We start from the raw sequence: 16,402 nt of genomic DNA on the forward strand, positions 1-16,402 counted from the left end.
CGGCCAAGAGCAGGAAGAAGGAAGTGGGACAGGAAGTCCCACTCTAAACAAAAAAAAATTACATGCCAAATGTGGCATTTCTGGGGGTGAGGAGTGCTTAAAGTTGAAGTTCCACTTTTGGGTGGAACTCCGCTTTAAGTACTGTACTTTGTCGCCATTCCACGAGTGTGCACAATTTTAAAGCATGACATTTTTAGGCATTATTTACTCAGTGTAACATCATCTTTCACATTATACAAAAAAAATTGGGCTAACTTTTGTAGCCATGCCCCCGTAGGGGTTGCTGGATGTTGTGGTTCATCTGTCACCCTGCCCAGCCCGGCATCCATCTCTCAGACAATAAGAGACATGGAACAGTCCATAAGATTTGTTTTTTTTGTTTTTTTTTATTGAGGGGTTTGAACTAGGATGGAAAATGTGAAATTATGCGATGTCCAGGAACATTTAGTGCAACTTGCTTGGGACTTCTATATACATTCCAGTATATACACTCCAGTCTTCTCCCCAGCACAAACTCTTGCTTAATGCCCCGTACACACGGTCGGACATTGATCGGACCTTCCGACAACAAAATCCTAGGATTTTTTCCGATGGATGTTGGCTCAAACTTGTCTTGCATACACACGGTCACACAAAGTTGTCGGAAAATCCGATCGTTCTGAACGTGGTGACGTAAAACACGTATGTCGGGACTCTAAATGGGGCAGTAGCCAATAGCTTTCATCTCTTTAATTATTCTGAGCATGCGTGGCACTTTGTGCGTTGGATTTGTGTACACACGATTGGAAATTCCAACAACGAATTTTGTTGTCGGAAAATTTTATAGCCTGCTCTCAAACTTTGTGTGTCGGAAAATCCGATGGAAAATGTGTGATGGAGCCTACACACGGTCGGAATTTCCGACAACAAGGTCCTATCACACATTTTCCGCCGGAAAATCTGACCGTGTGTATGGGGCATAAGACCTCTTATCCTTCACTCCTCCAGCACTTAACTTGCTGCATACCGTTACTCCTCCAGTACTTCACTTGCTGCACACTGTTCCCCCACCAGCACTTCCCTTGCCGCAGACTGTTACTCTTCCAGATCAGCTAGCACCGCATGGTTAGGCCTGACACAATTCAGCCAGGCCTCAGTGAACTACCTTTTGCGGGCAGGGACCACGGGCCCCTGCGGTGTAGAAATAGTTCAGGGGCTAACTGTCCTCTGTACAGCTACCAATCCCGGATAGCTCTCTTCAGGCCCTGACAGTCAGCCTGGCTGCAATGACCTCTCTCCACTGCCCTTCTTACAGTTCACTCTTCTGGTTCTGCACCCATCTCTAACTGCAATCTCCTAGTTCTCTCAGGCGTGCCTCCCAAGTCATCTTGACTATGCTTCACTCACCAGCCCTCCAGGCTGCATCCAGTTGTCCTCCCTGGAGTCTCTTAGCAGTGTTCTCTCCCGCTGCCCTCTCCTTGCTCTCTCATGTGCCTCTCCTCCAGGATCCCTTCTCTCCTCCTGGATGCACCCGAGCCCCGACCCAGGGTCACCCCCCACCCAGACTGGGGAGCTACCCGTGGGTCCCGACAGCCTCCACACTCTCTCACTCCAGCTCTTCCTCCCCGACAACTCCTCCCCAGCTGGGCTCACCCTGGGTATTTAAGGAGGCCTGCCCGCTGCCAATCCAAGTTGGGGATTGGTCAAGGCTCCTTAATATACCCATACCTCCCAACTTTGGAACTTGAGAATGAAGGACATCAAGGGATGGAAAAGACATGCGGATTGCACCGTGACAATAATGGGCGTGGCTTAAATACGTTGAATATTGAGGTGGCCTAAAGGAACATGGTTAAATAGAGTCTAAAGCGGTAAACCCACAAGCAAACATTTATTATATTGCAGCTTACCAGTTCTTAGATGTGATGGCTACATTTGTTTTTTTTCTTTCTTTTTTAGGCTTCTATTTTCACCTGGTGATCCAGCCAGTATGTTTTTTGTTTTTCAAAAGAACAAGCTGTCCTGCAGATGTAGCAGTTAGAGTGTTGAGACAAACCATTTACCACTGACAGGGGTTCTTACAATGATCAGCTTTTATTTATTTATGTAACACCTTTATTCTGAAACAAAAAATCTGTTTGCTGCAACTGCTTATAAAGTGTTAGTGTATTAAAATCTGCTAGTCCATCTAACACTCCCCCCCTTCAGATAATGCTGCTGTTCAAAGGTGCCCCCATTTCTCTTTCATCCGGAGTTGTCTCTCACTAATACAGGAGGTATGTTACTGACCAGATCACCAGGTGAAAAAGCCTAAAAAAAAACAACTAATGATTACTAAGCTGCAATATAATACATTTTTGATTTTGGGTTTAATATGGCTTAACAGTGGTATATACTGTACACAGTCCGCAGTCCTTGTACCCACAAAATACTCCCTCATTTCTATGCTATGAATGAGAGGCTCACTGACATAAACCTGCCATGTATACACTCAGATACAGTCACGGGCTGAGGTATACTAAGTCACCCTTTATATCAGAAACTCCCCTTCACATTAAAGTCCCCTCTTTCACACCATGAGTCCCCTCCTTCACATCAGTAGTCCCCCAATACATCAGAAGACCCCTTACATTAAGAGCCACCCTTTCACATCAGAGTCCCGTTTTACAGCAGGAGTCCTCTCTTCACATCAGCAGTGGCCCTTTAAATGAGGAGCCCCCTATACTTAACATCAGGAGTCCTCCTTTACATCTGCAATGGCCCTTAAAGGTGAGCCCCCTTCCCATCAGAGTCCCCCTTTAACATTGGTATTCCTCCTTTAACATTGGTAGTTCCCCTTTACATCTGGTGGGGTGGGGTGGGGTAATCCAGGGATATAAATTAAATAGACAGGGATCCTGTGGGGACAGGAGTGACTGATAACAGGGAAGGGGAGATATGTATTAGGATCTTAAATGCCCTTGGGGGGATGAGAGCTGGAATCGGAGCTGGGAGACTTAAATCACTGATTGCAGGGAGAGGAGTAGTGAGCTGGAGCTGTCAGTGGTGGGGAAGGAGAGGAGAAAAGCAGATGAGCTGGACTAAGAGGAGAGCTTGCAGGGAAGATAAAGTGTGTAGGTGCAGGGGGAGCAGAAAGATCACCTACCTGTCAGATGTCAGAGACGCCCTCCACCTACCTTTCTGATGGATGGCTATGGTCCCTCACAGTCACCGCCAGCTGCAGCCCCGCCTTTTGTCCTCCACACTTACTGAGGGAGTGAGACAGACAGACATCCCCTCCTTATAACTCCACCAGAGACAGACAGGCTGGGGCCGGAACTTTAAACTAACTGTCGGCAAATGCGGCACTGGCTGCCCCCGCCCCTACATTAAAAAAAAAAGAGTTCACGCTCTGCTACTGCCTCCTGGGGCCCCACTGATGGAAGGATGGGGCCCCAGCAAATGTTAATTAATGATTGGTCAATCTAGGAGCTGCTCACAAGCTTTGAAAACTGCCTGCACTCTACAAGAGTGAGTGGCAGTGGAGGCAATTTGGGAAACGGCTCATCTGAGCGGGACTGCAGGACATAAATCCGAATCTGGGGCTGTCCCGCATAATCCAGGACTGTTGGGAGGTATGATATACCCCAGGCAGCTCCACCTCTCCTCCTCTCCTCTCTTTCTAGCCCCTTCTAGAAAGAAGAGGAAGGTGACAGTGATGCTACCTGTGAGTCACCCAGCCCTGCCTTGAGCCACTCTTAGCCCAGAATGAAAATAAACAGGCCTAGCCACCAGCTAGGCCTGCAAAATTTTCCTACTCCGCTAGAAAAATCCTCACTCTACCACTTACCCAACTAGAGGGTGGTACACTTTACTGTTTTTATTTATTTATTTTTATTCAAAAACGTATATTTTCTCCAAAAAAATTTCATTTGTAAGACCACTGCGTAAATATTGCAATGATCTCCATTTTATTCTCTAGGGTCTAAAGAATAATATATAATGTGTGGGGGTTCTAAGTAATTTTCTAGCAAAAAAAAAATTATTTTACCTTGGAAATAACAAATGTCAGAAATAGGCCTGGTCCTTGAGGGCTGGATGCATTCCTACATGCACAAAATATAACTCGAAAATAATATTTATAGGTAATGCCGAAAGGGGATGTTGATCCAAGGAATGTCCAATTGCTTTATAAGGGAAACCGATGTTTGGACCTGACTGATAATACTCAGGGGTCTATTGTTTGAGGTGAGGGGCTAGGATTCTCATTGGTGGAGGTTGTCACTTAAGTCACCTTATATATCCATCTATCACCATTTTACTGGACACTTGCTGGTGTTTTGCTGACCATCCTATGAAAATTTATATGAAGAGCATGGACCGTTCCTGTGTTTTTTTATTCATTTAGGATTGTGTGTTTTTTATGTTTTTTCGCGCTGCACTGCTTTTTCAGATAAGTCAGTGAGACCTGTCTCCCAATTGGCCAAAGCATTAGGTGATCCTATTGGATGCCCAACACTTAGAGGAGACATGGCGGAGGAAGCCTGAAGACGAGCCGAGCGGACACAGGACCCGCAGCCACCACTTCCTGCTGACGAGGAGAGCCGACGCTTCCCACCGAGGAGAGCCGTCGAGGAGGAGAGCTGCCACTTCCCCCTGAGGAGGAGAGCCACGGAGGAGAGCCCCGTCACTCCAGGAGAGGAGTGGTAAGTGCCGGCAGACTGGCCGCGCAGGGGGTTAGTGAAGTGACATCCGGGCCTGGCTGCATTTGATGGGCACAAGTGGCTGCATTTGATTGGCACAAGTGGCTGCATATACTGGGCACAAGTGGCTGCATTTGATGGGCACAAGTGGCTGCATTTGACGGGCACAAGTGGCTGCATATGATGTGCACAAGTGGCTACATTTGATTGGCACAAGTGGCTGCATATGATGGGCACAAGTGGCTGCATATGATGGGCATGAGTGGCTGCATTTGATTGGCACAAGTGCCTGTATAGGATGGGCACAAGTGGCTGCATTTGACTGGCACAAGTGGCTGCATTTACTGGGCACAAGTGGCTGCATATGATGGCCACAAGTGGCTGCATATGATGGCCACAAGTGGCTGCATATGATGGGCACAAGTGGCTGCAAATGATGTGCTCAAGTGGCTGCATATGATGGGCTCAAGTGGCTGTGTATGATGAGCACAAGTGGCTGCATTTGATTGGCACAAATGGCTGCATATGATGGGCACAAGTGGATGCGTATGATGGGCACAGTGGCTGCGTTTGATGGGCACAGTGACAAATGAAATACTATGGTGGGGATAGGTGGGGGGGTGTATTTTGTTGCACGTGTTTAGAGCCAGAGGCTCTAATAGGCTTCAAAATAGGGTGGGCTCAGGGCACAGAGCACTGCGTCCCGATCCCACCCTGTTGTGTGGCATAGCAAATGAATTTTCGCTATTTTCACACTAACGTTCCTCCCTGCCAATCAACAGGCAGGTCAATGAGACCTGTCTCCCGATTGGCCAAAGCATTAGGCGATCCTATTGGATGCCTAATACTTTGGCGGAAGAGGAGACATGGTGGAGGAAGCCTGAAAATGAGCCAAGTGGACACAGGACCCGCAGCCACCATTTCCTACCGAGGAGGAGAGCCGCAGAGCAAGAGAGCTGCCAAGGAAGAGAGCCGCCGAGGAAGAGAGCCGCCTCTTCCCGCCGAGGAGGAGAGCCCCATTACTCCAGAAGAGGAGCGGTAAGTGCCACCAGACATGCTGCAGGGGTTGGGGTTGGTGAAGTGACAACTGAGCCTGGCTGCATTTGAGGGGCACAAGTGGCTGCATTTAAGGGGCACAAGTGGCTGCATTTGATTGGCACAAGTGGCTGCATAGGATGGGCACAAGTGGCTGCATTTGACAGGCACAAATGGCTGTATATGATGGGCACAAGTGGCTGCATCTGATTGGCACAAGTGGCTGCATTTACTGGGCACAAGTGGCTGCCTATACTGGGCACAAGTGGCTGCATTTGACAGGCACAAGTGGCTGCATTTGACAGGCACAAGAGGCTGCACATGACATTCACAAGTGGCTGCATTTGATTGGCACAAGTGGCTGCATCTACTGGGCACAAGTGGCTGCATATTGGGCACAAGTGGCTGCATTTGACAGCACAAGTGGCTGCATTTGACGGGCACAAATGGCTGCATATGATTGGCACAAGTAGCTGCATTTGATTGGCACAAGTGGCTGCATATACTGGGCACAATTGGCTGCATTTGACGGGCATAAATGGCTGCATATGATGTGCACAAGTGGCTGCATTCAATTGGCACAAGTGGCTGCATATACTGGGCACAAGTGGCTGGATATGATGGGCACAAGTGGCTGCGTTTACTGGGCACAAGTGGCTGCAGTTGATGGGCACAAGTGGCTGCATCTGACAGGCACAAGTGGCTGCATATGATGGGCACAAGTGGCTGCATATGATGGGCACAAGTGGCTGCATATGATGGGCACAAGTGACTGCATTTGATTTGCACAAGTGGCTGCATTTGATGGGCACAAATGGCTGCATATGATGGGCTCAAGTGGCTGTGTATAATGGGCACAAGTGGCTGCATATGATAGGCACAAGTGGCTGCATTTGATGGGAACAAGTGGCTGCATATGATGGGCACAAGTGAATGCGTATGATGGGTACAATGGCTGCGTTTGATGGGCACAGTGACACATGAAATACTATGGTGGGGATAGGCGGGGGTGTGTATTTTGAAGCACATGATTAGAGCCAGAGGCTCTAATAGGCTTCAAAATAGGGTGGGCTCGGGGCGCAGAGCACTGCATCCTGATCCCACCCTGTTGTGTGGCATAGCGAATAATTTTCGCTAATTTCAGACAAACGTTCCTCCCTGCAAATCAGCAGGCAGGTCAGTGAGACCTGTCTCCCAATTGGCCAAAGCATTAGGCGATCCTATTGGATGCCTAATGCTTTGGCAGAAGAGGAGACACCATGGAGGAAGCCTGAAGACGAGCCAAGCGGACACAGGACTCACAGCTGCCACTTCCTGCCGAGGAGGAGAGCTGCCGAGGAAGAGAACCACCGAGGAAGAGAGCCGCGGAGGAGAAGAGCTGCCGAGGAGGAGAGCTGCTGCTTCCCTCCGAAGAGGTGAGCCGCTGAGGAAGAGAGCCGCCGCTTTCCGCCAGGGAGGAGGCCCGTTACTCTAAAAGAGAAGCGGTAAGTGCCCCTGGACCAGCCGCGTGGGGGGGGGGGGTGGGGGGGTGGTGAAGTGACAGCCGAGCCTGGATGCATTTGATGGGCACAAGTGGCTGCATTTGATGGGCACAAGTGGCTGCATATGATTGGCACAAAAGGCTGCATATGGTGGGCACAAGTGGCTGCATATACTGGGCACAAGTGGCTGCATTTGACGGGCACAAATGGCTACATATGATGGGCACACGTGGCTGCATTTGATGGTCACAAGTGGCTGCATATGATGGGGCACCAGTGGCTGCATATGATGGGCACAAGTGGCTGTGTATGATGGGCACAAGTGACTGCATTTACTGGGCACAAGTGGCTGCATTTGACGGGCACAAATGGCTGCATATGATGGGCACAAGTGGCTGCATCTGATTGGCACAGTGGCTGCGTTTGATGGCCACAATGGCTGCGTTTGATGGGCACAATGGCCGCATTTGACGGGCACAGTGAGGCTGCAATTGATAGGGGGGTTCAGTATTTTTCAGTTTGTTTGCGCCCCCCAAAAATCTTGAGCACCAGCTGCCACTGCTGTATCCTTTACTGTTTCCATCATGGATATCTTAGAATAAAAAAGACCGATACCCGATAATCGCGCAAGTATGTTTATTTATAAAAGACTAAAATAAGTAAAAATAGCAGTGCACTCATATTTATTTGTGCCTTAGCGCGACACCCACTATGCAGAGCATTGGATAATGACAAAATCGCCGCCACTCGTATCTCTGAGCCAGCATGCGTTTCACCTGGGCCGGACATTAAGTCAATCGAGACTCGGAACTTCCGCCAGTAAACAGACCTCAATGCATTTCACTGGAAGACATCATCAGGAATTTGTTTACTCCCGGAAGTTCCGAGTCTCCATTGACGTTGCTCGTATCTCTGAGGCAGCGTGTGTTCCACCTGGGCTGGACATGATGTCGATGGAGACTCAGAACCTCCGCCAGTAAACAGACCTCAATGCATTTCACCAGAAGAGGTCATCAGGAGGTCGTTTACTGGCAGAAGTTCTGAGTCGCCATTGACGTCACGTCCGGCTCAGGTGGAACGTACGCCGGCTCAGAGAGATGAGTGGCGGCAATTTTTTTATTATCCAAGCCTCTACATAGTGGGTGCTGCTCTAGGGCACAAATAAATGTGTGTGCACCGCTATTTTTACTTATTTTAGTCTTTTTTAAATAAACATATTGTGTGATTATAGGATATCAGCCTTTTTTTTTTCTGAGATATCGCTGATGGAAACAGTAAAGTAGACATGGGCACTGACAAAAAAAATTTGTGTTTTTTTGTTTCATTCGTTTTTTTTTGTTTATGATCGGCATTTGTTATTTTGATCATTCGTAAATTCAAATGCATTCAAATTCGTTACGTTCCAATCGTATAGATGCGGCATTTGTTATTTTGATCATTCATAACTTCGGATGCATTCATATTCATTATATTTCATTCATTTAGATGCGGCATTCATTATTTTGGATAATTCGCAACTTTGGATAAATTCGTATTTGTTACATTCACTAACAGTTAACCAAATTTGAAAGGAAATTCCAATATCTATAATTTACAGTGCCTTGAAAAAGTATTCATACCCCTCAAAATTTTCCACATTTTGTCATGTTACAACTAAAAATGTAAATGTATTTTATTGGGATTTTATGTGATAGACCAACACAAAGTAGCACATAATTGTGAAGTGGAAGGAAAATAATAAATGGTTTTCAACATTTTTTTACAAATAAATATATGAAAACTGTGGTGTGCATTTGTATTCAGCCTCCTTCATTCCGATACACCTAACTAAAATCTAGTGGAACCAATTGCCTGCAGAAGTCACCTAATTAGTAAATAGAGTCCACCTGTGTGTAATTTAATCTCAGTATAAATGCAGCTGTTCTGTTAAGCCCTCAGAGGTTTTTTTTAGAGATAATTAGTGAACAAACAGCATCATGAAGGCCAAGAAACACACCAGACAGGTCAGGGATAAAGTTGTGGAGAAGTTTAAAACAGGGTTATGTTATAAAAAAATATCCCAAGCTTTGAACATCTCATGGAGCACTGTTCAACCCATCATCGGAAAATGGAAAGAGTATGGCACAACTGCAAACCTACCAAGACATGGCCGTCCACCTAAACTGACAGGCCCGGCAAGGAGAGCATTCATCAGAGAATCAGCTAAGAGTCCCATGGTAACTCTGCAGGAGCTGCAGAGATCCACAGCTCGGGTGGGAGAATCTGTCCACAGGACAACTATTAGTCGTGCACTCTACAAATCTGGCCTTTATGGAAGAGTGGTAAGAAGAAAGCCATTGTTGAAAGAAAGCCATAAGAAGTCCTGTTTGCAGTTTGTGAGAAGCCATGTGGGGGACACAGCAAACATGTGAAAGAAGGTGCTCTGGTCAGATGAGACCAAAATTTAACTTTTTGGCCTAAAAGCAAAACGCTATGTGTGGTGAAAAACTAACACTGCACATCACCCTGAACACACCATCCCCACCACGAAACATGGTGGTGGAAGCATCATGTTATGGGGATGCTTTTCTTCAGCAGGGACAGGGAAGCTGGTCAGAGTTGATGGGAAGATGGATGAAGCCAAATACAGGGCAATCTTTAAAGAAAACCTATCATGCCGCGTACACACGACCGGACTTTTCAGCATCAAAGGTCTGACGGAACGAATACGTCAGACAATTCGATCGTGTGTGGGCTTCATCTGACCTTTTCTGTCTAAAAATCTGACGGACCTTAGAAATAGAACAAGTTTCAAATCTTTCCGATGGACTCGAGTCCTATCGAAAAATCCGTTCGTCTGTATGCTAGTCCGACGGACCAAAAATGACACAAGGACAGCTATTGGCTACTGGCTATGAACTTCCTTATTCTAGTCCGGTCGTACATCATCACGTTCGAAATGATCGGACTTTGGTGTGATCATGTGTAGGCAAGTCCATTTTGTTGGAACTCTGACGGAACTTTGTTGAAAAGTCCTTCGGAGTTCAGTCCGACGAGAAGTCCGCTCGTTTGTACGCATCATTAGAGTTTGCAAAAAACTTGAGACTGGGGCGGGGGGTTAACCTTCCAGCAGGACAATGACCCTAAACATACAACCAGAGCTTTAGATCAAAGCATATTCATGTGTTATGCCGCATACACACGGTCGGATTTTCCGACGGTAAACGTTCGATGGGAGTTTGTTGTCGGAAATTCCTACCATGTGGAGGCTCCATCAGACATTTTCCGTCAAACAAAGTTTGAGATCTGGATCTCAAATTTTCCGACAACAAAATCCGTTCTCGCAAATTCTGATCGTGTGTAACCAATTTCCACGCACAAAGTTGCACGCATGCTTTGAATCAAGTATGAGATGGACGTGCTCGTTCTGGTAAAACTAGCGTTTGTAATGGAGATAGCACATTCGTCACGCTGCAAATTTTAAAATCTTTTAATGCAGCGCATTCTCTTCTACTTTATAATGTTAGAATAATGAAGTTGTTTTGCTGCTGATATTCACACAGAGTTCTGATAACCTGATTTCTTTATTATTTCTCGTGATCTCATGAATAATTTTTTTTTTTTTTGTCAGCTCTCCATAATAATGTTTAGAATTTTTGTTTATAGTTTTTTTTTTATATCCAGATCTCCTTTTTTTTTTTTTTTTTATAGTGATCTCCATAATTTTTCTTTCGTTTTGTGTCAAGTTACCACAACACCATTATTATCTTGTAGTTTTTAACTTCAAGGAGATTGGTGTTGGTGTCCCTTGTTAATTTGACATTATATTTTGAAATGTACCTGCCTACTCACAAACAAACTGTTCTTTTTGAAGTAAAACACATAGGCAAGTATTTGTGAAAAATAAATAGCCATTTATTATGGGTCATAACAAAATAAAAAAGAAGGCAACGCTGGAGAAACTGGTGAAATTTGTAAAGCCTTTGTACCCCAGGGCAGACATCAATTATTTTACAGTCAAAATTGGTGGCCTGAGGAGTCCTTATAATAGTGAGCACAATCCGGTCCAGGACTAAAAGAGATCAGGAACAGCAACAGATGACATATCTGTCCCCAGGCTGTGGTCTCACAAAAGCCTGCGTCTTTTGTCAGACCAGACTGAACCCAGGCCATTAGTTTCTTGTCTTTCTTCCATGCTTCCTTCCACGCTTGCTTCCAGGCTGTGGCTCTGGTGTTGTAGTTGTGGCAGGAGGTGGAGGAGGAGGACCATGGTTGAACTCACAAACGTGGCTTTGGCTTGTGAGTTCGCCCCTCAACCCCTTATTTAGGGCTTGTAAGATAACTTCCTCACATAAGAGGCATTGGCCCTCCTCCATTTCTTGCATTTTGCAGGCTGCCATGTAGACATAGTCGTCTTGATTATTGGGGGGGGGGTTCTGAGGGCCGCAGTAGCCTTCCGCAATAGGCCAAGTGCTGCCTCCTCCAGGTTACTCCTCTTCCTGGGACTTTTTTTGGAAGGAGGAGGGGAGGGACCTGGGATTCGGGCAGGCTACTGGGCCTGGCAACCTCCTGGCTGCCACTTACCCCCGCCACCTCCTGGCTTCCACTTTCTACAGCCTCCTCCTGGCTGAGACTTTCCTGTGTATGAAAAAGGGACATAGTTTTAATTTTTGGTTCATCAATCACACCCAATTTTCAGCTCATGAATTGAATGTTAATAAATAGAAAAGACTATCATTCTGACCCCAGCATTTTTCATTCTTGTCCCAATCATTTGTGGCCACTACTGTCTATTGATATGTAAAACACTTTGTAAAATCAGATATTACTGATCAATAATAACATCAATAATAACATCTAGTTAACATCATTAATTATTTGACTAAAAATATGTTGAACAATGCTATACCTGGCTCAAGCTGGGCTCCTCCACTTCTTCCTGACTGGAAGGCCCAGGTTGGACGTCGGAAGCCTCAGCTGAGGTGGAAGGAAGCCTTGGAGGAAGACTGGAGAGTGCTGGCCTGGGTTCAGTCTGGCCTGCCAGAAAATGCAGTCTGTCACAGTACCACAGCCTGAGTACATAAATGTCATCTGCTGCAGCTCCTGATTTTTGGGAATCCTGGACCTTCTTGCGCTCCCTATTATATGTGCTCCTCATGCCACCAATTAGGGCCTTCAAATAGGATATGTCTGCCGCGTGGATCACCGGCTTCACAAATTCCAGCAATTCATTCAGCGCCTTTCTCTTTGTTTTATTGTTATAAAAGGGGTGGTTTACCTGCCACAGACAGGACAGCTCCCTGTACATATCAATGAATATGGGGATAAAGTCCTCATCATTGAATAGATCCATTTTCTCTGCAAGACACAACACAAGACAAACCCTAATGTCAGGCTAAACTCTCCTAATCTTGTCCCAATATAGGCCTCAATCTATAAGCAGTATAGGCCACTGAAGCACCAAGTTAAAATTGTATCTAAGGTAATTAAATCCCTAAAAAGATCGGTCGCCCCAGGTCCAGACAGGTTCACAGCCAGTTATTACAAGCACTATGCCCCTGTTTTGACCCCACATTTAACCACCATGTTTAACAACATCCTTAATGGAGAACGTTTCCCAAATGAGCTGATCTTGACCAATATGTCCCTGTAAAACCCCTTAAGGACCATTCTCTTCCACAAAACTATAGGCCGATATCAGTCACTAATAGGGATGAGCCGAACACCCCCCGGTTCGGTTCGCACCAGAACCTGCGAACGGACCGAAAGTTCGCACGAACGTTAGAACCCCATTGATGTCTATGGGACTCGAACGTTCGAAATCAAAAGTGCTCATTTTAAAGGCTAATTTGCATGGTATTGTCCTAAAAAGGGTTTGGGGACCCGGGTCCTACCCCAGGGGACATGTATCAATGCAAAAAAAACTTTTAAAAACGGCCGTTTTTTCGGGAGCAGTGATTTTAATGATGCTTAAAGTAAAAAAAAAAAAAGTGAAATATTCCTTTAAATATCGTACCTGAGGGGTGTCTATAGTATGCCTGTAAAGTGACGCGTGTTTCCCGTGTTTAGAACAGTCCCTGCACCAAATGTCATTTTTAAAGGAAAAAATCTCATTTAAAACTGCTTGCGGGTTTAATGTAATGTCGGGTCCTGGCAATATGGATGAAAATCAGTGAGACAAACGGCATGGGTACCCCCCAGTCCATTACCCGGCCCTTTGGGTCTTGTATGGATATTAAGGGGAACCCCGCACCCAAATTAAAATAAAACAGGTGTGGGGCCACCAGGCCCTATATACTCTGAACAGCAGTATACAGGCTGTAGGTTTGTTGTTAAGTAGAATCTCTTTGTAATTTTGAACGGGTACATTTTTAACGTGTTTAGCTCCAGCCAAAAAATCTTTTTTAAGCTTTTTGGAAAACATAGGGAAGGGTTATCACCCCTGTGACATTTGTTTTGCTGTCTTTCCTCCTCTTCAGAACATTTCACCTCACTTTTTGTCCCAATGGATTGGAAAGCATCAGTGGAAAGGAGAAATGTTTTTCCCATATTAACTCTTACAGGAGAGAATTTCCCTTCCTAGGGGTAGATTTCATCTCACTTCCTGTTGTCTCCTTCCGTTTGCAAGTAGGAGTCGTTTGTAAGTTAGTTGTTTGAAAGTAGGGTCCTGCCCTATATACTCAGCAGAAATTTGGGCCTTAGGTGTTGCTGTGGCCACAACACTGTAAGCCCTCACAGGGCTCTGCTGTGAAATATTAGATCAAGAATTGTAATTACATGCCCCTGTTGAACAGGAGCTGAAAAATTAGGCCTTAGGCACTGGTGCTGGTGCCACAACACTGCAACCCCTCACAGACACTCTAGTTGGAATGCAGGAACGAGCCCTGCTGCAAAGTATTGCATCAAAAATTGTAATTACACGCCCCTGTTAAACAAGGGCTGAAAAATTAGGCCTTAGGCACTGGTGCTGGTGCCACAACACTGCAACCCCTCACAGACACTCTAGTTGGAATGCAGGAACGAGCCCTGCTGCAAAGTATTACATCAAAAATCGTAATTACACGCCCCTGTTAAACAGGGGCTGAAAAATTGTGCCTTAGGCACTGGTGGTGGCACCCAGAACCTTGTTCTTACAAGCTATCAGCGTGATGATTGAGGAGGAAGAGGATAATTACTCAGGGATAGTCACTCAGCATCAGCATAGGCAGTCTTTGAAGGGATCTGAGATTTCAAAAAAAATTATTCGGTTACATCAGCATCAGGTGTTTGGTAGCTGGTGGTGATCCAAGACTCATTCATTTTTATGAAGGTCAGTCGATCGACCGAGTCAGTGGACAGACGCACCCTGTGATCGGTTACCACGCCTCCAGCAGCACTGAATGTGCGTTCCCAAAGAACGCTGGATGCAGGACAGGCGAGTAGCTCAATTGCATACTGTGCAAGCTCTGGCCAGTGATCCATCCTCAAGACCCAGTAACCCAGAGGATTTTCGGTGGGAAAGGTGTCCAAGTCTGATCTTGCCCCTAGGTATTCCTGCACCATGTAAAACAGACGCTGGCGATGGTTGCTGGAACCGATCATACCTTGGGGCTGCGGACCAAAAAATTGTCTGAACGCATCGGTCAGACGGCCACCTTCTCCACCGCTCCTTCTTTGACTGACCGAAGCCTCAGCAACACGTTGTCCAGAAACAGGAGTTTGTAACCTCCCAGTCTCTGGGAACGCGTTGCACAGACCTTTCTGCAAGGCCTCCCGAAGATGTTTCATCCTCTGCTCCCTCTGCGATGGCAAGATAAGATCCGCAACCTTACCCTTGTAACGTGGATCAAGGAGGGTTGCCAGCCAGTATTGGTCCTTCTCCTTGATACCATGAATACGAGGATCCTTACGCAGGCTTTGCAGGATCAGGGAGGCCATGCAGCGTAGGTTTGCTGAGGCATTCGGTCCGGAGTCCTCTGGGTCACTAAGGATGACATGGTCCGCAGCCACCTCCTCCCAGCCACGTACAAGTCCATGTGTTTCTTGGGACTGATCCCTTAAAGACTGCTGCTGATGCTGAGTGCCAGGCTCCACCTCCATACTGACACAATCTTCCTCCTCTTCCTCCTCGTCCTCTTCCTGTGTGATCGGCGGGCACGCAGGAACACTGTCTGGATAAAGGGGGCCTTGAGAGCTAAGGAAGTCCTCCTCTTCCTGCCTCTGTTCTGCCTCAAGTGCCCTGTCCATTATTCCACGCAGCGTGTGCTCCAACAGGTGGACAAGGGGGACAGTGTCACTGATGCATGCACTGTCACTGCTCACCATCCTCGTGGCCTCCTCAAATGGTGACAGGACAGTGCATGCATCCCTGATCATGGCCCACTGGCGTGGGGAAAAAAAACCAAGCTCCCCTGACCCTGTCCTGGTGCCATAGTCGCACAGGTACTCATTGATGGCCCTCTGCTGCGTGTGCAGCCGCTGCAGCATGGCCAACGTTGAGTTCCACCTGGTGGGCATGTCACAGATTAGGCTGTTCTTGGGCAGGTTAAACTCCTTTTGGAGGTCCGTCAGCCGAGCACTGGCATTATATGACCGGCGGAAATGCACACAGACTTTCCTGGCCTGCCTCAGGACATCCTGTAAGCCCGGGTACCTGCCCAAGAACCGCTGCACCACCAAGTTAAGGACGTGAGCCAAACAGGGCACATGGGTCATTTGTCCCTGTCGGAGGGCAGAGAGGAGGTTGGTGCCATTGTCGCAAACCACCATTCCTGCCTTAAGTTGGCGTGGCGTCAACCACCTCTGAACCTGCCCCTGCAGAGCTGACAGAACCTCTGCCCCAGTGTGGCTCCTGTCCCCCAAGCACACCAGCTCAAGCACCGCATGGCATCTTTTGGCCTGCGTACTTGCGTAGCCCCTTGAACGACTACGGAGCACCGCTGGTTCCGAGGAAGAGGCCATGGAGGAAGAAGAAGAGGAGGGGGTGGAGGAGAGAGGTGTGTCACAATCATTAGCATTTTGGAGGCGTGGTGGCGGAACAACCTCCAACACTACTGCACCTTGTCCTGCATCCTTCCCAGCTGCCAGCAGAGTCACCCAATGCGCCGTGAAACTTAGGTAAAGTCCCTGTCCATGCCTGCTGGACCATGAGTCGGCGGTAATATGCACCTTACCGCTGACCGCCCTGTCCAGCGAGGCATGGACATTGCCTTCCACATGCTGGTAGAGAGCCGGAATCGCCTTCAGTGAGAAAAAGTGGCGTTTGGG

At 47.1% G+C, this 16,402-nt stretch overlaps 1 protein-coding gene across 8 annotated transcripts in view; it reads left to right on the top strand.

The window, feature by feature from the left end:
* The window catches only part of LOC141114251 (beta-1,4 N-acetylgalactosaminyltransferase 2-like), a 330,459-nt gene that overhangs the window by 12,879 nt on the left and 301,178 nt on the right, over positions 1 to 16,402 (top strand). The window lies entirely within an intron of this gene.

Source organism: Aquarana catesbeiana, linkage group LG12 (genome assembly GCF_042186555.1).
Source record: "Aquarana catesbeiana isolate 2022-GZ linkage group LG12, ASM4218655v1, whole genome shotgun sequence".
Taxonomy (NCBI): domain Eukaryota; kingdom Metazoa; phylum Chordata; class Amphibia; order Anura; family Ranidae; genus Aquarana; species Aquarana catesbeiana.